Source organism: Phyllobates terribilis, unplaced genomic scaffold, assembly GCF_046119375.1.
Source record: "Phyllobates terribilis strain yellow unplaced genomic scaffold, ASM4611937v1 Scaffold_15__1_contigs__length_34870131, whole genome shotgun sequence".
In the NCBI taxonomy this organism is placed as follows: Eukaryota; Metazoa; Chordata; class Amphibia; order Anura; family Dendrobatidae; genus Phyllobates; species Phyllobates terribilis.
Window position 1 is genome coordinate 8,165,776 of NW_027362775.1, and position 25,247 is coordinate 8,191,022.

Consider the following 25,247-nt stretch of genomic DNA (forward strand, 5'->3'; position numbering starts at 1 on the left):
GCTCCTGCGACCTGCATGTCTCTTCCAAGGGGTATTTAAACCGTCTTGTTAAGCCTCTGCGACCTGCACGTCTTTTCCTAGGGGTATTTAAACAGTCTTGTTAAGCTGCTTCGACCTGCATGTTTCTTCCAAGTGGCATTTAAACTGTCTTCTTAAGCTACTGCGATCTCCACCGATCTTCCAAGGAGCCTTTAAACTGTCTTGTTAAGCTACTGCGACCTGCTCGTCTCTTCCAAGGGGCATTTAAAACCTCTTGTTAAGCTCCTGCGACCTGCACATCTCTTGAAAGGGGCATTTAAATCCTCTTTTTAAGCTACTGCGACCTGCACGTCTCTTCCAAGGGGCATTTAAATTGTCTTGTTAAGCTACTGCGACCTCCGCGTCTCTTCCAAGGGGCATTTAAAGCGTCTTGTTAAGCTTCTGCGACCTGCACGTCTCTTCCAAGGCGCATTTAAACAGTCTTTTTACGCTACTGTGACTTGAACATCTCTTCCAAGGGGCATTTAAACCCTCTTATTAAACTCCTGCGACCTGCTCGTCTCTTGAAAGGGTCATTTAAACCCTCTTGTTAAGCTACTGCGACCTGCACGTCTCTTCCAAGGTGCATTTAAACAGTCTTGTTAAGCTACTGCGACCTGCATGTCTCTTCCAAGGGGCATTTAAACAGTCTTGTTAAGTTACTGCGACCTCCACCGCTCTTCCAAGGGGCATTTAAACCATCTTGTTAAGCTACTGCGACCTGCACGTCTCTTCCAAGGGGCATTTAAACCCTCTTGTTTAGCTCCTGCGACCTGCATGTTTCTTCCAAGGGGCATTTAAACTGTCTTGTTAAGCTACTGCAACCTGCACGTCTCTTCCAAGGGGCATTTAAACCCTCTTGTTAAGATCCTGTGACCTGCATGTCTCTTCCATGGGGGATTTAAACCTTCTTTTTAAGCTCCTGATACTTGATCGTCTCTTCCAAGGGGCATTTAAACCATCTTGTTAAGCTACTGTAACCTCCACCACTTTTCCAAGGGGCATTTAAAACGTCTTGTTAAGCTACTGCGACTTGCATGTCTCTTCCAAGGGGCATTTAAACAGTCTTGTTAAGCTACTGTAACTTGCACTTCTCTTCCAAGGGGCATTTAAACCGTCTTGTTAAGCTGCTGCGACCTGCATAACTCTTCCAAGGGGCATTTAAACCATCGTGTTAAGCTACTGCGACCTCCACCGCTCTTCTAAGGGGCATTTAAACCATCTTGTTAAGCTACTGCGACCTGCACATCTCTTCCAAGGGGCATTTAAACCGTCTTGTTAAGCTATTGTAACCTCCAGCACTTTTCCACGAGGCATTTAAACCGTCTTGTTAAGCTACTGCGACCTTCATGTCTCTTCCAAGGGGCATTTAAACTGTCTTGTTAAGCTACTGCGACCTCCACCGCTCTTCCAAGGGGCATTTAAACTATCTTGTTAATCTACTGCGACTTGCACGTCTCTTCCAAGGGGCATTTAAATCGTCTTGGTAAGCTACTGCGAACAGCAAGCCTATTTCAAGGGGCATTTAAACCCTCTTGTTAAGCTACTGCGACCTGCACATCTCTTCCAAGGGGGATTTAAACCGTCTTGTTAAGCTACTGCGACCTGCACGTCTCTTCCAAGGGGCATTTAAACCGTCTTGTTAAGCTACTGCGACCTGCTCGCCTCTTCCAAGGGGCATTTAAACCATCTTATTAAGCTACTGCGACCTGCACGTCTCTTCCAAGGGGCATTTAAACTGTATTGTTAAGCTACTGCGACCTGCAAGCCTATTCTAAAGGGCATTTAAACCCTCTTGTTAGGATCCTGCGACCTGCAAGTCTCTTCCAAGGGGCATTTAAACCATCGTGATAAGCGACTGCGACCTCCACCGCTCTTCCAAGGGGCATTTAAACCATCTTGTTAAGCTACTGCGACCTGCACATCTCTTCCAAGGGGCATTTAAACCGTCTTGTTAAGCTACTGTAACTTGCACTTCTCTTCCAAGGGGCATATAAACCGTCTTGATAATCTACTGTAACCTACACCACTTTTCCACGGGGCATTTAAACCGTCTTGTTAAGCTACTGCGACCTGCACGTCTCTTCCAAGGAGCATTTAAACTGTCTTGTTAAGCTACTGCGACCTGCAAGCCTATTCTAAGGGGCATTTAAAACCTCTTGTTAAGATCCTGCGACCTGCATGTCTCTTCCAAGGGGGATTTAAACCGTCTTGTTAAGCTACTGCTACCTGCACGTCTCTTCCAAGGGGCATTTAAACCGTCTTGTTAAGCTACTGCGACCTGCTCGTCTCTTCCAAGGGGCATTTAAACCGTCTTGTTATGCTACTGCGACCTGCACTTCTCTTCCAAGGCGCATTTAAACCTTCTTTTTAAGCTCCTGATACTTGATCATCTCTTACAAGGGGCATTTAAACCATCTTGTTAAGCTACTGTAACCTCCACCTCTTTTCCAAGGGGCTTTTAAACCGTCTTGATAAGCAACGGCGACCTGCTCGTCTCTTCCAAGGGGCATTTAAACCGTCTTGTTAAGCCTCTACGACATGTACGTCTCTTCCAAGGGGCATTTAAACTGTCTTTTTAAGCTGCTGCGACCTGCATCTCTCTTCCAAGGGGCATTTAAATCATCGTGTTAAGCTACTGCGACCTGCACATCTCTTCCAAGGAGCATTTAAACCATCTTGTTAAGCTACTGCGACCTGCACATCTCTTCCAAGGGGCATTTAAACCATCTTGTTAAGCTACTGTAACTTGCACGTCTCTTCCAAGGGGCATTTAAACCGTCTGGTTAAGCTACTGTAACCTCCACCACTTTTCCACGGGGCATTTAAACCGTCTTGTTAAGCTACTGCGACCTGCACGTCTCTTCCAAGGTGCATTTAAACCGTCTTGTTAAGCTACTGCGACCTGCATGTCTCTTCAGAGGGGCATTTAAAGCGTCTTGTTAAGCCTCTACGACCTGCACGTCTTTTCCTAGGGGCATTTAAACAGTCTTGTTAAGCTGCTTCGACCTGCATGTTTCTTCCAAGTGGCATTTAAACTGTCTTGTTAAGCTACTGCAACCTCCACCGCTCTTCCAAGGTTCATTTAAACTGTCTTGTTAAGCTACTGCGACCTGCACGTCTCTTCCAAGGGGCATTTAAACCGTCTTGCTAAGCTACTGCGACCAGCAAGCCTGTTTCAAGGGGCATTTAAACCCTCTTGTTAATCTACTGCGACCTGCACATCTCTTCCAATGGGGATTTAAACCGACTTGTTAAGCTACTGCGACCTGCACGTCTCTTCCAAGGGGCATTTAAACCGTCTTGTTAAGCTACTGCGACCTGCTCGTCTCTTCCAAGGGGCATTTAAACCGTCTTGTTAAGCTACTGCGACCTGCACGTCTCTTCCAAGGTGCATTTAAACCGTCTTTTTAAGCTACTGCGACCTGCACGTCTAGTCCAAGGTGCATTTAAACCGTCTTGTTAATCTACTGCGACCTGCATGTCTCTTCCAAGGGGCATTTAAACCCTCTTGTTAAGCCACTGCGACCTACACGTCTCTTCCAAGGGGCATTTAAACTGTCTTGTTAAGCTACTGCGACCTGCTTGTCTCTTCCAAGGGGCATTTAAACCATCTTGTTAAGCTACTGCGACCTCCACCGCACTTCCAAGGGGAATTTAAACCGTCTTGTTAAGCTACTGCGACCTCCACCTCTCTTCCAAGGGGCATTTAAACCGTCTTATTAAGCTACTGCGACCTACACGTCTCTTCCACGGGGCATTTAAACTGTATTGTTAAGCTACTGCGACCTGCAAGCCTATTCTAAGGGGCATTTAAACCCTCTTGTTAAGATACTGCGAACTGCATGTCTCTTCCAAGGGGGATTTAAACCGTCTTGTTAAGCTACTGCTACCTGCACGTCTCTTCCAAGGGGCATTTAAACCATCTTGTTAAGCTACTGCGACCTGCTCGTCTCTTCCAAGGGGCATTTAAACTGTCTTGTTAAGCTACTGCGACCTGCACTTCTCTTCCAAGGCGCATTTAAACCTTCTTTTTAAGCTCCTGCGACTTGATCGTCTCTTCCAAGGGGCATTTAAACCATCTTGTTAAGCTACTGCGACTTGCATGTCTCTTCCAAGGGGCTTTTAAACCGTCTTGTTAAGCTACTGCGACCTGCATGTCTCTTCAAAGGGGCATTTAAACCGTCTTGTTAAGCCTCTGCGACCTGCAAGTCTCTTCCAAGGGTCATTTAAACCATCATGATAAGCTACTGCGACCTACACCGCTCTTCCAAGGGGCATTTAAACCATCTTGTTAAGCTACTGCGACCTGCACATCTCTTCCAAGGGGCATTTAAACAGTCTTGTTAAGCTACTGTAACTTGCACTTCTCTTCCAAGGGGCATTTAAACCGTCTTGTTAAGCTACTGTAACCTCCACCACTTTTCCATGGGGCATTTAAACCATCTTGTTAAGCTACTGCGACCTGCAAGCCTATTCTAAGGGGCATTTAAACCCTCTTGTTAAGATCCTGCGACCTGCTCGTCTCTTCCAAGGGGCATTTAAACCGTCTTGTTATGCTACTGCGACCTGCAAGCCTATTCTAAGGGACATTTAAACCCTCTTGTTAAGATCCTGCGACCTGCTCGTCTCTACCAAGGGGGATTTAAACCGTCTTTTTAAGCTACTGCTACCTGCAGGTCTCTTCCAAGGGGCATTTAAACCATCTTGTTAAGCTACTGCGACCTGCTCGTCTCTTCCAAGGGGCATTTAAACCGTCTTGTTATGCTACTGCGACCTGCACGTCTCTTCCAAGGCGCATTTAAACCTTCTTTTTTAACTCCTGATACTTGATCGTCTCTTCCAAGGGGCATTTAAACCATCATGTTAATCTACTGTAACCTCCACCACTTTTCCAAGGGCATTTAAACCATCTTGTTAAGCTACTGCGATCTCCACCGCTCTTCCAAGGGGCATTTAAACCATCTAGTTAAGCTACTGCGACCTGCACATCTCTTCCAAGGGGCATTTAAACTGTCTTGTTAAGCTACTGTAACTTGCACGTCTCTTCCAAGGGGCATTTTAACCGTCTTGTTAAGCTACTGTAACCTCCACCACTTTTCCACGGGGCATTTAAACCGTCTTGTTAAGCTACTGCAACCTGCACTTCTCTTCCAAGGTGCATTTAAACCTTCTTGTTAAGCTACTGCGACCTGCATGTCTCTTCCAAGGGGCATTTAAACTGTCTTGTTAAGCCTCTGCGACCTGCACGTCTTTTACTAGGGGCATTTAAACAGTCTTGTTAAGCTGCTTCGACCTGCATATTTCTTCCAAGTGGCATTTAAACTGTCTTGTTAAGCTACTGCGACCTCCACCGCTCTTCCAAGGGGCAGTTAAACTGTCTTGTTAAGCTACTGCGACCTGCACGTCTCTTCCAAGGGGCTTTTAAACCCTCTTGTTAAGCTACTGCGACCTGCATGTCTCTTCCAAGGGGCATTTAAACTGTCTTCTTTAGCTACTGCGACCTCCACCGCTCTTCCAAGGGGCATTTAAACCATCTTGTTAAGCTACTGCGACCTACACGTCTCTTCCAAGGGGCATTTAAACTGTCTTGTTTAGCTTCTGCGACCTGCATGTCTCTTCCAAGGGGCATTTAAACCGTCTTGTTAAGCTACTGCGACCTCCACGTCTCTTCCAAGGGGCATTTAAACCGTCTTGTTAAGCTGATGTGACCTGCATGTCTCTTCCAAGGGGCATTTCAACCGTCTTGTTAAGCTACTGCGACCTCCACCGCACTTCCATGGGGCATTTAAACAGTCTTGTTAAGCTACTGCGACTTGCACATCTCTTCCATGGGGCATTTAAACCGTCTTCTTAAGCTACTGTAACCTCCACCACTTTTCCAAGGGGCATTTAAACCGTCTTGTTAAGCTACTGCGACCTGCATGTCTCTTTCAAGGGGGCATTTAAACCGTCTTGTTAAGCTACTGCGACCTCCACGTCTCTGCCAAGGGGCATTTAAACCGTCTTGTTAAGCTGCTGTGACCTGCATGTCTATTACAAGGGGCATTTAAACCGTCTTGTTAAACTACTGCGACCTCCACCGCACTTCCAAGGGGCATTTAAACCGTCTTGTTAAGCTACTGCGACCTGCACGTCTTTTTCAAGAGGCATTTAAACTGTCTTGTTAAGCTACTGCGACCTCCACTGTTCTTCCAAGGTGCATTTAAACCGTCTTGTTAAGCTGCTGTGACCTGCATGTCTCTTTCAAGGGGCATTTAAACTGTCTTGTTAAGCTACTGCGACCTGCATGTCTCTTCCAAGGGGCATTTAAACCGTCTTGTTAAGCTACTGCGACCTTCACGTCTCTTCCAAGGGGCATTTAAACCGTCTTGTTAAGCTGCTGTGACCTGCATGTCTATTCCAAGGGGCATTTAAACCGTCTTGTTAAGCTACTGCGACCTGCACGTCTCTTTCAAGAGGCATTTAAACTGTCTTTTTAAGCTACTGCGATCTGCACGTCTCTTCCAAGTGGCATTTAAAGCGTTTTGTTAAGCTACTGCGACCTGCACGTCTCTTTCAAGGGGCATTTAAACTGTCTTGTTAAGCTACTGCGACCTCCACCGCTCTTCCAAGGGTCATTTAAACCGTCTTGTTAAGCTACTGCGACCTCCACGTCTCTTCCAAGGGGCATTTAAACCGTCTTGTTAAGTGGCTGTGACCTGCATGTCTATTCCAAGGGTCATTTAAACCGTCTTGTTAAGCTACTGCGACCTGCACGTCTCTTCCAAGGGACATTTAAATTGTCTTGTTAAGCTACTGCGTCCTCCACCTCTCTTCCAAGGGGCATTTAAACCGTCTTATTAAGCTACTGCGACCTGCACATCTCTTCCAAGGGGCATTTAAACCGTCTTATTATGCTACTGCGACCTGCATGTCTCTTCCAAGGGTCATTTAAACTGTCTTGTTAAGCTACTGCGACCTCCACCTCTCTTCCAAGCGGAATTTAAACCGTGTTGTTAAACTACTGCGACCTGCAAGTCTCTTCCAAGGGGCATTTAAACCGTCTTGTTAAGCTACTGCGACCTGCAAGCCTATTCCAAGGGGCATTTAAACTCTCTTGTTAAGCTGCTGCGACCTGCACGTCTCTTCCAATGGGGATTTAAACCGTCTTGTTAAGCTACTGCGACCTGCACATCTCTTCCAAGGGGCATTTAAACCGTCTTGTTAAGCTACTGCGACCTGCTCGTCTATTCCAAGGGGCATTTAAACCGTCTTGTTAAGCTACTGCGACCTGCACGTCTCTTCCAAGGGGCATTTAAACTTTCTTGTTAAGCTAATGCGACCTCCACCGCTCTTCCAAGGGGCATTTAAACCATCTTGTTAAGCTACTACGACATGCACCGCTCTTCCAAGGGGCATTTAAACCGTCTTGTTAAGCCTCTGCGACCTGCATGTCTCTTCCAAGTGGCATTTAAACCGTCTTTTTAAGCTGCTGCATCCTGCATGTCTCTTCCAAGGGTCATTTAAACCATCTTGATAAGCTACTGCGACCTCCACCGCTCTTCCAAGGGGCATTTAAACCATCTTGTTAAGCTACTGCGACCTACACATCTCTTCCAAGGGGCTTTTAAACCGTCTTGTTAAGCTACTGTAACTTGCACGTCTCTTATAAGGGGCATTTAAACCGTCTTGTTAAGCTACTGCGACATGCAAGCCTATTCCATGGGGGCATTTAAACCGTCTTGTTAAGCTACTGCGACCTGCACGTCTCTTCCAAGGGGCATTTAAACCGTCTTGTTAAGCTACTGCGACCTGCACGTCCCATCCAAGGGGAATTAAATCGTCTTGGTAAGCTACTGCGACCTGCAAGCCTATTCCACGGGGCATTTAAACGTCTTATTCAGCTACTGCAACCTGCACATCTCTTCCATGGGGCATTTAAACTGTCTTCTTAAGCTACTGCGACCTCCACCGCTCTTCCAAGGGGCATTTAAACCATCTTGTTAAGCTACTGCGACCTGCACGTCTCTTCCAAGGGGCATTTAAAATGTCTTTTGTTTAGTTACTGCCACCTGCACGTTTCTTCTAAGGGGCATTTAAACAGTCTTGTTAAGCTACTGCGACTTGCACATCTCTACCAAGGGGCATTTAAACCGTCTTCTAAAGCTACTGTAAATTCCACCACTTTTCCAAGGGGCATTTAAACCATCTTGTTAAGCTACTGCGACCTGCATGTCTCTTCCAAGGGCATTTAAACAGTCTTGTTAAGCTACTGCGACCTCCACGTCTCTTCCAAGGGGCATTGAAACCGTCTTGTTAAGCTGCTGCGACCTGCATGTCTCTTCCAAGGGGCATTTAAACCGTCTTGTTAAGCTTCTGTGACCTGCACGTCTCTTCTAAGGGGCATTTAAACAGTCTTGTTAAGCTACTGCGACTTGCACGTCTCCTCCAAGGGGCATTTAAACCGTCTTATTAAGCTACTGCGACCTGCACATCTCTTCCAAAGGGCATTTAAACCGTCTTATTAAGCTACTGCGACCTCCACCACTCTTCCAAGGGGCATTTAAACTGTCTTGTTAAGCTACTGCGACCTGCAAGCCTTTTCCAAGGGGCATTTAAACCGTCTTGTTAAGCTCCTGCGACCTGCATGTCTCTTCCAATGGGCATTTAAACAGTCTTCTTAATCTACTGTAACCTCCACGACTTTTCCAAGGGGCATTTAAACCGTCTTCTTAAGCTACTGCGACCTGCATGTCTCTTCCAAGGGGCATTTAAACCATCTTGTTAAGCTACTGCGACCTCCATGTCTCTTCCAAGGGGCATTTAAACCATCTTGTTAAGCTCCTGCGACCTGCATGTCTCTTCCAATGGGCATTTAAACAGTCTTGTTAAGCTACTGTGACCTGCACGTCTCTTTCAAGGGGCATTTAAACCGTCTTGTTAAGCTACTGTGACCTCCACCGCTCTTCCAAGGGGCATTTAAACCGTCTTGTTAAGCTACTGCGACTTGAACGTCTCTTCCAAGTGGCATTTAAACCGTCTTGTTAAGCTGCTGCGACCTGCACGTATCTTCCAAGGGGCATTTAAACTGTCTTGTTAAGCTACTGCTAACTCCACCTCTCTTCCAAGGGGCATTTAAACCGTCTTATTAAGCTACTGCGACCTGCACATCTCTTCCAAAGGGCATTTAAACCGTCTTATTAAGCTACTGCGACCTCCACCACTCTTCCAAGGGGCATTTAAACCGTCTTGTTAAGCTACTGCGACCTGCAAGCCTTTTCCAAGGGGCATTTTAACCGTCTTGGTAAGCTACTGCGACCTGCAAGCCTATTCCAAGGGGCATTTAAACCCTCTTGTTAAGCTGCTGCGACCTGCACGTCTCTTCCAAGGGGGATTTAAACCATCTTTTTAAGCTACTGCGACCTGCATGTCTCTACCAAGGGACATTTAAAACGTCTTTTAAGCTACTGCGACCTGCACTTCTCTTCCAAGGGTTATTTAAACAGTCTTGTTAAGGTGCTGCGACCTGCATGTCTCTTCCAAGGGGCATTTAAACTGTCTTGTTAAGCAACTGCGAACTCCACCGCTCTTCCAAGGGGCATTTAAACTGTCTTGTTAAGCTATACTGCGAGCCACACGTCTCTTCCAAGGGACATTTAAACCGTCTTGTTAAGCTACTGCGACCTGCAAGCCTCTTCCAAGGGGCATATAAACTGTCTTGTTAAGCTACTGCGACCTGCACGTCTCTTCCAAGGGGCATTTAAATCGTCTTGTTAAGCTACTGCAACCTGCACGTCTCTTCCAAGGGGCATTTAAACTGTCTTCTTAAGCTACTGCGACCTCCACCGCTCTTCCAAGGGGCATTTAAACCATCTTGTTAAGCTACTGCGACATGCACGTCTCTTCCAAGGGGCATTTAAACAGTCTTGTTGAGCTTCTGCGACCTGCACGTCTCTTCCAAGCGGCATTTAAACTGTCTTGTTTAGCTTCTGTGACCTGCACGTCTCTTCTAAGGGGCATTTAAACAGTCTTGTTAATCTACTGCGACTTGTACGTCTTTTCCAAGGGGCATTTAAACCTTCTTCTTAAGCTACTGTAACCTCCACCACTTTTCCAAGGTGCATTTAAACCGTCTTCTTAAGCTACTGCGACCTGCACGTCTCTTTCAAGGGGAATTTAAAACGCTTTGTTAAGCTACTGCGACCTGCATGTCTCTTCCAAGGGGCATTTAAACCGTCTTGTTAAGCTACTGCGACCTCCACCACTCTTCCAAGGGGCATTTAAACTGTCTTGTTAAGCTACTGCGACCTGCAAGCCTTTTCCAAGGGGCATTTAAACCGTCTTGTTAAGCTCCTGCGACCTGCATGTCTCTTCCAATGGGCATTTAAACAGTCTTCTTAATCTACTGTAACCTCCACGACTTTTCCAAGGGGCATTTAAACCGTCTTCTTAAGCTACTGCGACCTGCATGTCTCTTCCAAGGGGCATTTAAACCATCTTGTTAAGCTACTGCGACCTCCATGTCTCTTCCAAGGGGCATTTAAACCGTCTTGTTAAGCTCCTGCGACCTGCATGTCTCTTCCAATGGGCATTTAAACAGTCTTGTTAAGCTACTGCGACCTGCACGTCTCTTTCAAGGGGCATTTAAACCGTCTTGTTAAGCTATTGTGACCTCCACCGCTCTTCCAAGGGGCATTTAAACCGTCTTGTTAAGCTACTGCGACTTGAACGTCTCTTCCAAGTGGCATTTAAACCGTCTTGTTAAGCTGCTGCGACCTGCACGTATCTTCCAAGGGGCATTTAAACTGTCTTGTTAAGCTACTGCGAACTCCACCTCTCTTCCAAGGGGCATTTAAACCGTCTTATTAAGCTACTGCGACCTGCACATCTCTTCCAAAGGGCATTTAAACCGTCTTATTAAGCTACTGCGACCTCCACCACTCTTCCAAGGGGCATTTAAACCGTCTTGTTAAGCTACTGCGACCTGCAAGCCTTTTCCAAGGGGCATTTAAACCGTCTTGGTAAGCTACTGCGACCTGCAAGCCTATTCCAAGGGGCATTTAAACCCTCTTGTTAAGCTGCTGCGACCTGCACGTCTCTTCCAAGGGGGATTTAAACCATCTTTTTAAGCTACTGCGACCTGCATGTCTCTACCAAGGGACATTTAAAACGTCTTTTAAGCTACTGCGACCTGCACTTCTCTTCCAAGGGTTATTTAAACAGTCTTGTTAAGGTGCTGCGACCTGCATGTCTCTTCCAAGGGGCATTTAAACTGTCTTGTTAAGCTACTGCGAACTCCACCGCTCTTCCAAGGTGCATTTAAACTGTCTTGTTAAGCTATACTGTGAGCCACACGTCTCTTCCAAGGGACATTTAAACCGTCTTGTTAAGCTACTGCGACCTGCAAGCCTCTTCCAAGGGGCATATAAACTGTCTTGTTAAGCTACTGCGACCTGCACGTCTCTTCCAAGGGGCATTTAAATCGTCTTGTTAAGCTACTGCAACCTGCACGTCTCTTCCAAGGGGCATTTAAACTGTCTTCTTAAGCTACTGCGACCTCCACCGCTCTTCCAAGGGGCATTTAAACCATCTTGTTAAGCTACTGCGACATGCACGTCTCTTCCAAGGGGCATTTAAACAGTCTTGTTGAGCTTCTGCGACCTGCACGTCTCTTCCAAGGGGCATTTAAACTGTCTTGTTTAGCTTCTGTGACCTGCACGTCTCTTCTAAGGGGCATTTAAACAGTCTTGTTAAGCTACTGCGACTTGTACGTCTTTTCCAAGGGGCATTTAAACCTTCTTCTTAAGCTACTGTAACCTCCACCACTTTTCCAAGGGGCATTTAAACCGTCTTCTTAAGCTACTGCGACCTGCACGTCTCTTTCAAGGGGAATTTAAAACGCTTTGTTAAGCTACTGCGACCTGCATGTCTCTTCCAAGGGGCATTTAAACCGTCTTGTTAAGCTACTGCGACCTCCACGTCTGTTCCAAGGGTTATTTAAACCGTCTTGTTAAGCTGCTGCGACCTGCATGTCTCTTCTAAGGGGCATTTAAAACGTCTTGTTAAGCTACTGCGACCTCCACCACACTTCCAATGGCCATTTAAACCGTCTTGTTAAGCTTCTGCGACCTGCACGTCTCTTCTAAGGGGCATTTAAACAGTCTTGTTAAGCTACTGCGACCTCCTCCACTCTTCCAAGGGACATTTAAACCGTCTTGTTAAGCTGCTGTGACCTTCACGTCTCTTCCAAGGGGCATTTAAACCGTCTTGTTAAGCGTCTGCGACTTGCACGTCTCTTCCAAGGGGCATTTAAACTGTCTTGTTAAGCTACTGCGACCTCCTCCACTCTTCCAAGGGACATTTAAACCGTCTTGTTAAGCTACTGCGACCTGCACGTCTCTTCCAAGTGGCATTTAAACAGTCTTGTTAAGCGTCTGCGACTTGCACGTCTCTTCCAAGGGGCATTTAAATTGTCTTGTTAAGCTACTGCGACCTCCACCTCTCTTCCAGTGGGCATTTAAACCGTCTTGTTAAGCTACTGCGACCTGCACGTCTCTTCCAAGGGGCAATTAAACCGTCTTGGTAAGCTACTGCGACCTGCAAGCCTATTCCAAGGGGCATTTAAACCCTCTTGTTAAGCTGCTGCGACCTGCACGTCTCTTCCAAGGGGGATTTAAACCGTCTTGTTAAGCTACTGCGACCTGCACGTCTCTTTCAACTGGCATTTAAACCGTCTTGTTAAGCTACTGCGACCTGCTCTTCTATTCCAAGGGGCATTTAAACCATCTTGTTAAGCTACTGCGGCCTGCACGTCTCTTCCAAGGCGCATTTAAACCTTCTTTTTAAGCTACTGCGACATGCGTGTCTCTTCCAAGGGGCATTTAAACTGTCTTGTTAAGCTACTGCGACATGCATGTCTCTTCCAAGGGGCATTTAAACCATCTTGTTAAACCACTGCTACCTGCACGTCTCTTCCAAGGGGCATTTAAACCATCTTGTTAAGCTGCTGCGACCTGCATGTCTCTTCCAAGGGGCATTTAAACCGTCTTGTTAAGCTACTGCGACATCCACCGCACTTCCAAGGGTCATTTAAACGGTCTTGTTAAGCTACTGCGGCCTGCACGTCTCTTTCAAGGGGCATTTAAGCTGTCTTCTTAAGCTACTGCGACCTCCACCGCTCTTCCAAGGGGCATTTAAACCGTCTTGTTAAGCTACTGAGACCTGCACGTCTCTTCCAAGGCGCATTTAAACCGTCTTTTTAAGCTACTGCGACTTGCACGTCTCTTCCAAGGGGCATTTAAACCGTTTTGTTAAGCTACTGTAACCTCCACCACTTTTACAAGGGGCATTTAAACAGTCTTGTTAAGCTACTGCTACCTGCACGTCTCTTCCAAGGGGCATTTAAACCATCTTGTTAAGCTACTGAGACCTCCATCGCTCTTCCAAGGGGCATTTAAACCAACTTGTTAAGCTACTGCGACCTGCACGTCTCTTCCAAGGGGCATTTAAACCGTCTTGGTAAGCTACTGCGACCTGCAAGCCTCTTCCAAGGGGCATTTAAACCGTCTTTTTAAGCTGCTGCGAACTGCTTGTCTCTTCCAAGGGGCATTTAAACCATCTTTTTAAGCTACTGCGACCTCCACCGCTCTTCCAAGGGGCATTTAAACCATCTTGTTAAGCTACTGCGACCTGCACGTCTCTTCCAAGGGGCATTTAAACTGTCTTGTTAAGCTACTGCGACCTCCAACGCTCTTCCAAGGGGCATTTAAACCATCTTGCTAAGCTACTGCGACTTGCACGTCTCTTCCATGGGGGATTTAAACTGTCTTGTTAAGCTACTGCGACCTGCACGTCTCTTCCAAGGGGCATTTAAACCGTCTTGTTAAGCTACTGCGACCTGCTCGTCTTTCCCAAGGTGCATTTAAACTATCTTGTTAAGCTTCTGCGACTTGCACGTCTCTTCCATGGCGCATTTAAACCGTTTTTTAAGCTACTGCGACTGGCACATCTCTTCCAAGGGACATTGAAACCGTCTTGTTAAACTACTGCGACCTGCATGTCTCTACCAAGGGACATTTAAACCGTCTTGTTAAGCTATTGCGACCTGCATGTCTCTTCCAAGGGGCATTTAAACAATCTTGTTAAGATGCTGTGACCTGCATGTCTCTTCCAAGGGGCATTTAAACTGTCTTATTAAGCTACTGCGACCTCCAACGCTCTTCCAAGGGGCATTTCATCTGTCTTGTAAAGCTACTGCGACCTCCACCGCACTTCGAAGGGGCATTTAAACCGTCTTGTTAAGCTACTGCGACCTGCACATCTCTTTCAAGGGGCATTTAAACCGTCTTCTTAAGCTACTGCGACCTCCACCGCTCTTCCAAGGGGCATTTTAAACCATCTTGTTAAGCTACTGCGACCTGCACGTCTCTTCCAAGTGGCATTTAAACCGTCTTGTTAAGCTACTGCGACCTGCATGTCTCTTCCAAGGGGCATTGAAACTGTCTTGTTAAGCTACTGCGACCTCCACAACTCTTCCAAGGGGCATTTAAACCGTCTTGTTAAGCTACTGCGACCTGCAAGCCTCTTCGAAGGGGCATTTAAACCGTCTTGGTAAGATACTGCGAACTGCAAGCCTATTCCAAGGGGCATTTAAACCCTCTTGTTAAGCTGCTGCGACCTGCACGTCTCTTCCAAGGGGGATTTAAGCCATCTTGTTAAGCTACTGCGACCTGCATGTCTCTACCAAGGGACATTTAAAACGTCTTTTAAGCTACTGCGACCTGCACGTCTCTTCCAAGGGATATTTAAACAGTCTTGTTAAGGTGCTGCGACCTGCATGTGTCTTCCAAGGGGCATTTAAACTGTCTTGTTAAGCTACTGCGACCTCCACCGCTCTTCCAAGGGGCATTTAAACTGTCTTGTTAAGCTACTGCGAACTGCACGTCTCTTCCAAGGGACATTTAAATCGTCTTGGTAAGCTACTGCGACCTGCAAGCCTCTTCCAAGGGGCATTTAAACCGTCTTGTTAATCTACTGCGACCTGCAAGGCTCTTCCAAGGGGCATTTAAACTGTCTTGTTAAGCTACTGCGACCTGCACGTCTCTTCCAAGGGGCATTTAAGTCGTCTTGGTAAGCTACTGCGACCTGCAAGCCTCTTCCAAGGGGCATTTAAACCCTCTTGTTAAGCTACTGCGACCTGCACGTCTCTTCCAAGGGGCATTTAAACAGTCTTTTTAAGCTACTGCGACCTCCACCGCTCTTCCAAGGGGCATTTAAACCATCTTGTTAAGCTACTGCGTCCTGCACGTCTCTTCCAAGGGGCATTTAAACCGTCTTGGTAAGCTACTGCGACCTGCAAGCCTCTTCCAAGGGGCATTTTAACCGTCTTTATAAGCTGCTGCGAACTGCATGTCTCTTCCGAGGGGCATTTAAACCATCTTGTTAAGCTACTGCGACCTCCACCGCTCTTCCAAGGGGCATTTAAACCATCTTGTTAAGCTACTGCGACCTGCACGTCTCTTCCAAGGGGCATTTAAACCGTCTTGTTTAGCTACTGCGACATGCACTTCTCTTCCAAGGGGCATTTAAACTGTCTTGTTAAGCTACTGCGACCTGCACGTCTCTTCCAAGGGGCATTTAAACCGTCTTGTTAAGCTACTGCGACCTGCACGTCTCTTCCAAGGAGCATTTAAACTGTCTTGTTAAGCTACTGCGACTTGCACGTCTCTTCCAAGGCGCATTTAAACCGTCTTTTTAAGCTTCTGCGACTTGCACGTCTCTTCCAAGGGTCATTTAAACCGTTTTGTTAAGCTACTGCGACCTGCACGTCTCTTCCATGGGGCATTTAAACCGTCTTGTTAAGCTACTGCGACCTGCATGTCTCTAGCAAGGGACATTTAAACCGTCTTGTTAAGCGACTGCGACCTGCACGTCTCTTCCAAGGTGCATTTAAACAATCTTGTTAAGCTACTGCGACCTCCACCGCTCTTCCAATGGGCATTTCAACTGTCTTGTTAAGCTACTGCGACCTGCATGTCTCTTCCAAGGGGCATTTAAACCATCTTGTTAAGCTACTGCAACCTGCATGTCTCTTCCAAGAGGCATTTAAACCTTCTTGTTATGCTACTGCGGCCTGCACGTCTTTTCCAAGGGGCATTTACACCGTCTTGTTAAGCTACTGCGACCTGCACGTCTTTTCCAAGGGGCATTTACACCGTCTTGTTAAGCTACTGCGACTTGCACGTCTCTTCCAAGGGGCATTTAAACCGTCTTGTTAAGCTACTGCGACCTGCTCGTCTTTCCCAAGGGGCATTTAAACTGTCTTGTTAAGCTACTGCGACTTGCACGTCTCTTCCAAGGCGCATTTAAACCGTTTTTTAAGCTACTGCGACTGGCACGTCTCTTCCAAGGGACATTTAAACCGTCTTGTTAAGCTACTGCGACCTGCACGTCTCTTCCATGGGGCATTTAAACCGTCTTGTTAAGCTACTGCGACCCGCATGTCTCTACCAAGGGACATTTAAACCGTTTTGTTAAGCTATTGCGACCTGCACGTCTCTTCCAAGTGGCAGTTAAACAATCTTGTTAAGATGCTGTGACCTGCATTTCTCTTCCAAGGGGCATTTAAACTGTCTTATTAAGCTACTGCGACCTACAACGCTCTTCCAAGGGGCATTTCATCTGTCTTGTAAAGCTACTGCGACCTCCACCGCACTTCGAAGGGGCATTTAAACATTCTTGTTAAGCTACTGCGACCTCCACCGCTCTTCCAAGGGGCATTTAAATCATCTTGTTAAGCTACTGCGACCTGCACGTCTCTTCCAAGTGGCATTTAAACCGTCTTGTTAAGCTACTGCGACCTGCACGTCTCTTCCAAGGGGCATTTAAACTGTCTTGCTAAGCTACTGCGACCTCCACCTCTCTTCCAAGGGGCATTTAAATCGTCTTATTAAGCTACTGCGACCTGCACATCTCTTCCAAGGGGCATTTAAACCGTCTTATTAAGCTACTGCGAACTGCATGTCTTTTCCAAGGGGCATTGAAACTGTCTTGTTAAGATACTGCGACCTCCACCACTCTTCCAAGGGGCATTTAAACCGTCTTGTTAAGCTACTGCGACCTGCAAGCCTCTTCCAAGGGGCATTTAAACCGTCTTGGTAAGCGACTGCGACCTGCAAGCCTATTCCAAGGGGCATTTAAACTCTCTTGTTAAGCTGCTGCGACCTGCACGTTTCTTCCAAGGGGGATTTAAGCCATCTTGTTAAGCTACTGCGACCTGCATGTCTCTACCAAGGGACATTTAAAACGTTTTTTAAGCTACTGTGACCTGCACGTCTCTTCCAAGGGATATTTAAACAGTCTTGTTAAGGTGCTGCGACCTGCACGTCTCTTCTAAGGGGCATTTAAACCGTCTTGTTATGCTACTGCGACTTTCACGTCTCTTCCAAGGGTCATTTAAATCGTCTTGTTAAGTTACTGTAACCTCCACCACTTTTCCAAGGGGCATTTAAACCGTTTTGTTAAGATACTGCGACCAGCACGTCTCTTCCAAATGGCATTTAAAACGCTTTGTTAAGCTACTGCAACCTGCATGTCTTTTCCAAGGTGCATTTAAACCGTCTTGTTAAGCTACTGCGACCTGCATGTCTATTCCAAGGGGCATTTATACGGTCTTGTTAAGCTGCTGCGGCCTGCATGTCTCTTCCAAGGGGCATTTAAACCGTCTTGTTAAGCTACTGCGACCTCCACCGCACTTCCAAGTGGCATTTAAACCATCTTGTTAAGCTACTGCGACCTGCACGTCTCTTCCAAGGGGCATTTAAACCATCTTGTTAAGCTTCTGCGACCTGCACGTCTCTTCCAAGGGGCATTTAAACAGTCTTGTTAAGCTTCTGCGACTTTCACTTCACTTCCAAGGGGCATTTAAACCGTCTTGTTAATCTACTGTAACCTCCACCACTTTTCCAAGGGGCATTTAAACCGTCTTGTTAAGCTACTGCGACCTGCACATCTCTTCCAAGGGGCATTTTAACGGTCTTGTTAAGCTGCTGCGACCTGCATGTTTCTTCCAAGGGGCATTTAAACCATCTTGTTAAGCTACTGCGACCTCCACCGCACTTCCAAGGGGCATTTAAACCGTCTTGTTAAGCTACTGCGACCATTACGTCACTTCCAAGGGGCATTTAAAGCGTCTTGTTAAGCTAATGCGACCTCCACCGCACTTCCAAGGGGCATTTAAACCGTCTTGTTAAGCTACTTCGACCTCCACCTCTCTTCCAAGGGGCATTTAAACCATCTTGTTAAGCTACTGCGACCTGCACGTCTCTTCCAAGGCGCATTTAAACCGTCTTTTTAAGCTACTTCGACCTGTACTTCTCTTCCAAGGGGCATTTAAACCGTCTTGTTAAGCTACTTCCACCTCCACCTCTCTTCCAAGGGGCATTTAAACCATCTTGTTAAGCTACTGCGACCTGCACGTCTCTTCTAAGGGGCATTTAAACTGTCTTGTTAAGCTACTGCAACTTGCACGTCTCTTCCAACGGGCAATTAAAGCGTCTTGTTAAGCCACTGTAACCTCCACCACTTTTCCAAGGGGCATATAAACCATCTTGTTAAGCTACTGCGACCTGCACGTCTCTTCCAAGGGGCATTTAAACTGTCTTGTTAAGCTTCTGTGAACTGCACGTCTCTTCCAAGGGGCATTTAAACTGTCTTGTTAAGCTTCTGTGACCTGCACGTCTCTTCCAAGGGGCATTTAAACTGCATTGTTAAGCTACTGTGACCTGCACGTCTCTTTCAAGGGATATTTAAACTGTCTTGTTTAGCTTCTGTGACCTGCACGTCTCTTCTAAGGGGCATTTAAACTGTCTTGTTAAGCTACTGCGACTTGCACGTCTCTTCCAAGGGGCAATTAAACCGTCTTCTAAAGCTACTGTAACCTCCACCACTTTTCCAAGGGGCATATAAACCGTCTTGTTAAGCTACTGTGACCTGCACGTCTCTTCCAAGGGGCTTTTAAAATGCTTTGTTAAGCTACTGCGACCTGCATGTCTCTTCCAAGGGGCATTTAAACCGTCTTGTTAAGCTACTGCGACCTGCACGTCTCTTCTAAGGGGCATTTAAACCATCTTGTTAAGCTGCTGCGACCTGCGTGTCTCTTCCAACGGGCATTGAAACCGTCTTGTTAAGCTACTGCGACCTCCTCCGCACTTCCAAGGGGCATTTAAAAGGTCTTGTTAAGCTACTGCGACCTGCACGTCTCTTCCAAATGGCATTTAAACCATCTTGTTAAGCTACTGCGACATGCACGTCTCTTCCAAGGGGCATTTAAACTGTCTTGTTTATCTACTGCGTCCTCCACATATCTTCCAAGGGGCATTTAAACCGTCTTATTAAGCTACTGCGACCTGCACGTCTCTTCCAAGGGGCATTGAAACTGTCTTGTTAAGCTACTGCGACCTCCACAACTCTTCCAAGGGGCATTTAAACCGTCTTGTTAAGCTACTGCGACCTGCAAGCCTCTTCGAAGGGGCATTTAAACCGTCTTGGTAAGATACTGCGAACTGCAAGCCTATTCCAAGGGGCATTTAAACCCTCTTGTTAAGCTGCTGCGACCTGCACGTCTCTTCCAAGGGGGATTTAAGCCATCTTGTTAAGCTACTGCGACCTGCATGTCTCTACCAAGGGACATTTAAAACGTCTTTTAAGCTACTGCGACCTGCACGTCTCTTCCAAGGGATATTTAAACAGTCTTGTTAAGGTGCTGCGACCTGCATGTGTCTTCCAAGGGGCATTTAAACTGTCTTGTTAAGCTACTGCGACCTCCACCGCTCTTCCAAGGGGCATTTAAACTGTCTTGTTAAGCTACTGCGAACTGCACGTCTCTTCCAAGGGACATTTAAATCGTCTTGGTAAGCTACTGCGACCTGCAAGCCTCTTCCAAGGGGCATTTAAACCGTCTTGTTAATCTACTGCGACCTGCAAGGCTCTTCCAAGGTGCATTTAAACTGTCTTGTTAAGCTACTGCGACCTGCACGTCTCTTCCAAGGGGCATTTAAGTCGTCTTGGTAAGCTACTGCGACCTGCAAGCCTCTTCCAAGGGGCATTTAAACCCTCTTGTTAAGCTACTGCGACCTGCACGTCTCTTCCAAGGGGCATTTAAACAGTCTTTTTAAGCTACTGCGACCTCCACCGCTCTTCCAAGGGGCATTTAAACCATCTTGTTAAGCTACTGCGTCCTGCACGTCTCTTCCAAGGGGCATTTAAACCGTCTTGGTAAGCTACTGCGACCTGCAAGCCTCTTCCAAGGGGCATTTTAACCGTCTTTATAAGCTGCTGCGAACTGCATGTCTCTTCCGAGGGGCATTTAAACCATCTTGTTAAGCTACTGCGACCTCCACCGCTCTTCCAAGGGGCATTTAAACCATCTTGTTAAGCTACTGCGACCTGCACGTCTCTTCCAAGGGGCATTTAAACCGTCTTGTTTAGCTACTGCGACATGCACTTCTCTTCCAACGGGCATTTAAACTGTCTTGTTAAGCTACTGCGACCTGCACGTCTCTTCCAAGGGGCATTTAAACCGTCTTGTTAAGCTACTGCGACCTGCACGTCTCTTCCAAGGAGCATTTAAACTGTCTTGTTAAGCTACTGCGACTTGCACGTCTCTTCCAAGGCGCATTTAAACCGTCTTTTTAAGCTTCTGCGACTTGCACGTCTCTTCCAAGGGTCATTTAAACCGTTTTGTTAAGCTACTGCGACCTGCACGTCTCTTCCATGGGGCATTTAAACCGTCTTGTTAAGCTACTGCGACCTGCATGTCTCTAGCAAGGGACATTTAAACCGTCTTGTTAAGCGACTGCGACCTGCACGTCTCTTCCAAGGTGCATTTAAACAATCTTGTTAAGCTACTGCGACCTCCACCGCTCTTCCAATGGGCATTTCAACTGTCTTGTTAAGCTACTGCGACCTGCATGTCTCTTCCAAGGGGCATTTAAACCATCTTGTTAAGCTACTGCAACCTGCATGTCTCTTCCAAGAGGCATTTAAACCTTCTTGTTATGCTACTGCGGCCTGCACGTCTTTTCCAAGGGGCATTTACACCGTCTTGTTAAGCTACTGCGACCTGCACGTCTTTTCCAAGGGGCATTTACACCGTCTTGTTAAGCTACTGCGACTTGCACGTCTCTTCCAAGGGGCATTAAAACCGTCTTGTTAAGCTACTGCGACCTGCTCGTCTTTCCCAAGGGGCATTTAAACTGTCTTGTTAAGCTACTGCGACTTGCACGTCTCTTCCAAGGCGCATTTAAACCGTTTTTTAAGCTACTGCGACTGGCACGTCTCTTCCAAGGGACATTTAAACCGTCTTGTTAAGCTACTGCGACCTGCACGTCTCTTCCATGGGGCATTTAAACCGTCTTGTTAAGCTACTGCGACCCGCATGTCTCTACCAAGGGACATTTAAACCGTTTTGTTAAGCTATTGCGACCTGCACGTCTCTTCCAAGTGGCAGTTAAACAATCTTGTTAAGATGCTGTGACCTGCATTTCTCTTCCAAGGGGCATTTAAACTGTCTTATTAAGCTACTGCGACCTACAACGCTCTTCCAAGGGGCATTTCATCTGTCTTGTAAAGCTACTGCGACCTCCACCGCACTTCGAAGGGGCATTTAAACATTCTTGTTAAGCTACTGCGACCTCCACCGCTCTTCCAAGGGGCATTTAAATCATCTTGTTAAGCTACTGCGACCTGCACGTCTCTTCCAAGTGGCATTTAAACCGTCTTGTTAAGCTACTGCGACCTGCACGTCTCTTCCAAGGGGCATTTAAACTGTCTTGCTAAGCTACTGCGACCTCCACCTCTCTTCCAAGGGGCATTTAAATCGTCTTATTAAGCTACTGCGACCTGCACATCTCTTCCAAGGGGCATTTAAACCGTCTTATTAAGCTACTGCGAACTGCATGTCTTTTCCAAGGGGCATTGAAACTGTCTTGTTAAGATACTGCGACCTCCACCACTCTTCCAAGGGGCATTTAAACCGTCTTGTTAAGCTACTGCGACCTGCAAGCCTCTTCCAAGGGGCATTTAAACCGTCTTGGTAAGCGACTGCGACCTGCAAGCCTATTCCAAGGGGCATTTAAACTCTCTTGTTAAGCTGCTGCGACCTGCACGTTTCTTCCAAGGGGGATTTAAGCCATCTTGTTAAGCTACTGCGACCTGCATGTCTCTACCAAGGGACATTTAAAACGTTTTTTAAGCTACTGTGACCTGCACGTCTCTTCCAAGGGATATTTAAACAGTCTTGTTAAGGTGCTGCGACCTGCACGTCTCTTCTAAGGGGCATTTAAACCGTCTTGTTATGCTACTGCGACTTTCACGTCTCTTCCAAGGGTCATTTAAATCGTCTTGTTAAGTTACTGTAACCTCCACCACTTTTCCAAGGGGCATTTAAACCGTTTTGTTAAGATACTGCGACCAGCACGTCTCTTCCAAATGGCATTTAAAACGCTTTGTTAAGCTACTGCAACCTGCATGTCTTTTCCAAGGTGCATTTAAACCGTCTTGTTAAGCTACTGCGACCTGCATGTCTATTCCAAGGGGCATTTATACGGTCTTGTTAAGCTGCTGCGGCCTGCATGTCTCTTCCAAGGGGCATTTAAACCGTCTTGTTAAGCTACTGCGACCTCCACCGCACTTCCAAGTGGCATTTAAACCATCTTGTTAAGCTACTGCGACCTGCACGTCTCTTCCAAGGGGCATTTAAACCATCTTGTTAAGCTTCTGCGACCTGCACGTCTCTTCCAAGGGGCATTTAAACAGTCTTGTTAAGCTTCTGCGACTTTCACTTCACTTCCAAGGGGCATTTAAACCGTCTTGTTAATCTACTGTAACCTCCACCACTTTTCCAAGGGGCATTTAAACCGTCTTGTTAAGCTACTGCGACCTGCACATCTCTTCCAAGGGGCATTTTAACGGTCTTGTTAAGCTGCTGCGACCTGCATGTTTCTTCCAAGGGGCATTTAAACCATCTTGTTAAGCTACTGCGACCTCCACCGCACTTCCAAGGGGCATTTAAACCGTCTTGTTAAGCTACTGCGACCATTACGTCACTTCCAAGGGGCATTTAAAGCGTCTTGTTAAGCTAATGCGACCTCCACCGCACTTCCAAGGGGCATTTAAACCGTCTTGTTAAGCTACTTCGACCTCCACCTCTCTTCCAAGGGGCATTTAAACCATCTTGTTAAGCTACTGCGACCTGCACGTCTCTTCCAAGGCGCATTTAAACCGTCTTTTTAAGCTACTTCGACCTGTACTTCTCTTCCAAGGGGCATTTAAACCGTCTTGTTAAGCTACTTCCACCTCCACCTCTCTTCCAAGGGGCATTTAAACCATCTTGTTAAGCTACTGCGACCTGCACGTCTCTTCTAAGGGGCATTTAAACTGTCTTGTTAAGCTACTGCAACTTGCACGTCTCTTCCAACGGGCAATTAAAGAGTCTTGTTAAGCCACTGTAACCTCCACCACTTTTCCAAGGGGCATATAAACCATCTTGTTAAGCTACTGCGACCTGCACGTCTCTTCCAAGGGGCATTTAAACTGTCTTGTTAAGCTTCTGTGAACTGCACGTCTCTTCCAAGGGGCATTTAAACTGTCTTGTTAAGCTTCTGTGACCTGCACGTCTCTTCCAAGGGGCATTTAAACTGCATTGTTAAGCTACTGTGACCTGCACGTCTCTTTCAAGGGATATTTAAACTGTCTTGTTTAGCTTCTGTGACCTGCACGTCTCTTCTAAGGGGCATTTAAACTGTCTTGTTAAGCTACTGCGACTTGCACGTCTCTTCCAAGGGGCAATTAAACCGTCTTCTAAAGCTACTGTAACCTCCACCACTTTTCCAAGGGGCATATAAACCGTCTTGTTAAGCTACTGTGACCTGCACGTCTCTTCCAAGGGGCTTTTAAAATGCTTTGTTAAGCTACTGCGACCTGCATGTCTCTTCCAAGGGGCATTTAAACCGTCTTGTTAAGCTACTGCGACCTGCACGTCTCTTCTAAGGGGCATTTAAACCATCTTGTTAAGCTGCTGCGACCTGCGTGTCTCTTCCAACGGGCATTGAAACCGTCTTGTTAAGCTACTGCGACCTCCTCCGCACTTCCAAGGGGCATTTAAAAGGTCTTGTTAAGCTACTGCGACCTGCACGTCTCTTCCAAATGGCATTTAAACCATCTTGTTAAGCTACTGCGACATGCACGTCTCTTCCAAGGGGCATTTAAACTGTCTTGTTTATCTACTGCGTCCTCCACATATCTTCCAAGGGGCATTTAAACCGTCTTATTAAGCTACTGCGACCTGCACGTCTCTTCCAAGGGGCATTTAAACCGTCTTGTTCAGCTTCTGCGACCTCCACCGCTCTTCCAATGGACATTTAAACCGTCTTGTTAAGCTACTGCGACCTGCACGGCTCTTCCAAGGGGCATTTAAACCGTGTTGGTAAGCTACTGCGACCTGCAAGCCTATTCCAAAGGGCATTTAAACCCTCTTGTTAAGCTACTGCGACCTGCACGTCTCTTCCTAGGGGGATTTAAACCGACTTGTTAAGCTTCTGCGTCCTGCACGTCTCTTCCAAGGGGCATTTAAACAGTCTTGTTAAGATTCTGCGACCTGCACGTCTCTTCCAAGGGGCATTTAAACTGTCTTTTTAAGATACTGTAACCTACACCACTTTTCCAAGGGGCATTTAAACCGTCTTGGTAAGCTAATGCGGCCTGCAAGCCTATTCCAAGGGGCATTTAAACACTCTTGTTAACTACTGCGACCTGCACGTCTCTTCCAAGGGGGAATTAAACCGTCTTGTTTAGCTACTGCGACCTGCACGTCTCTTCCGAGGGGCATTTAAACCGTCTTGTTAAGCTACTGCGACCTGCTCGTCTCTTCCAAGGGGCATTTAAACCGTCTTGTTAAGCTACTGCGACCTGCACGTCTCTTCCAAGGGGCACTTAAACCGTCTTGTTAAGCTACTGCGACCTGCATGTTTCTTCCAAGTGGCATTTAAACTGTATTGTTAAGCTACTGCGACCTCCACCGCTCTTCCAAGGGGCATTTAAACTGTCTTGTTTAGCTTCTACCACCTGCATGTCTCTTCCAAGGGGCATTTAAACAGTCTTCTTAAGCTACTGCGACTTGCACGCCTCTTCCAAGGAGCTTTTAAACCGTCTTCTTAAGCTACTGTAAATTCCACCACTTTTCCAATGGG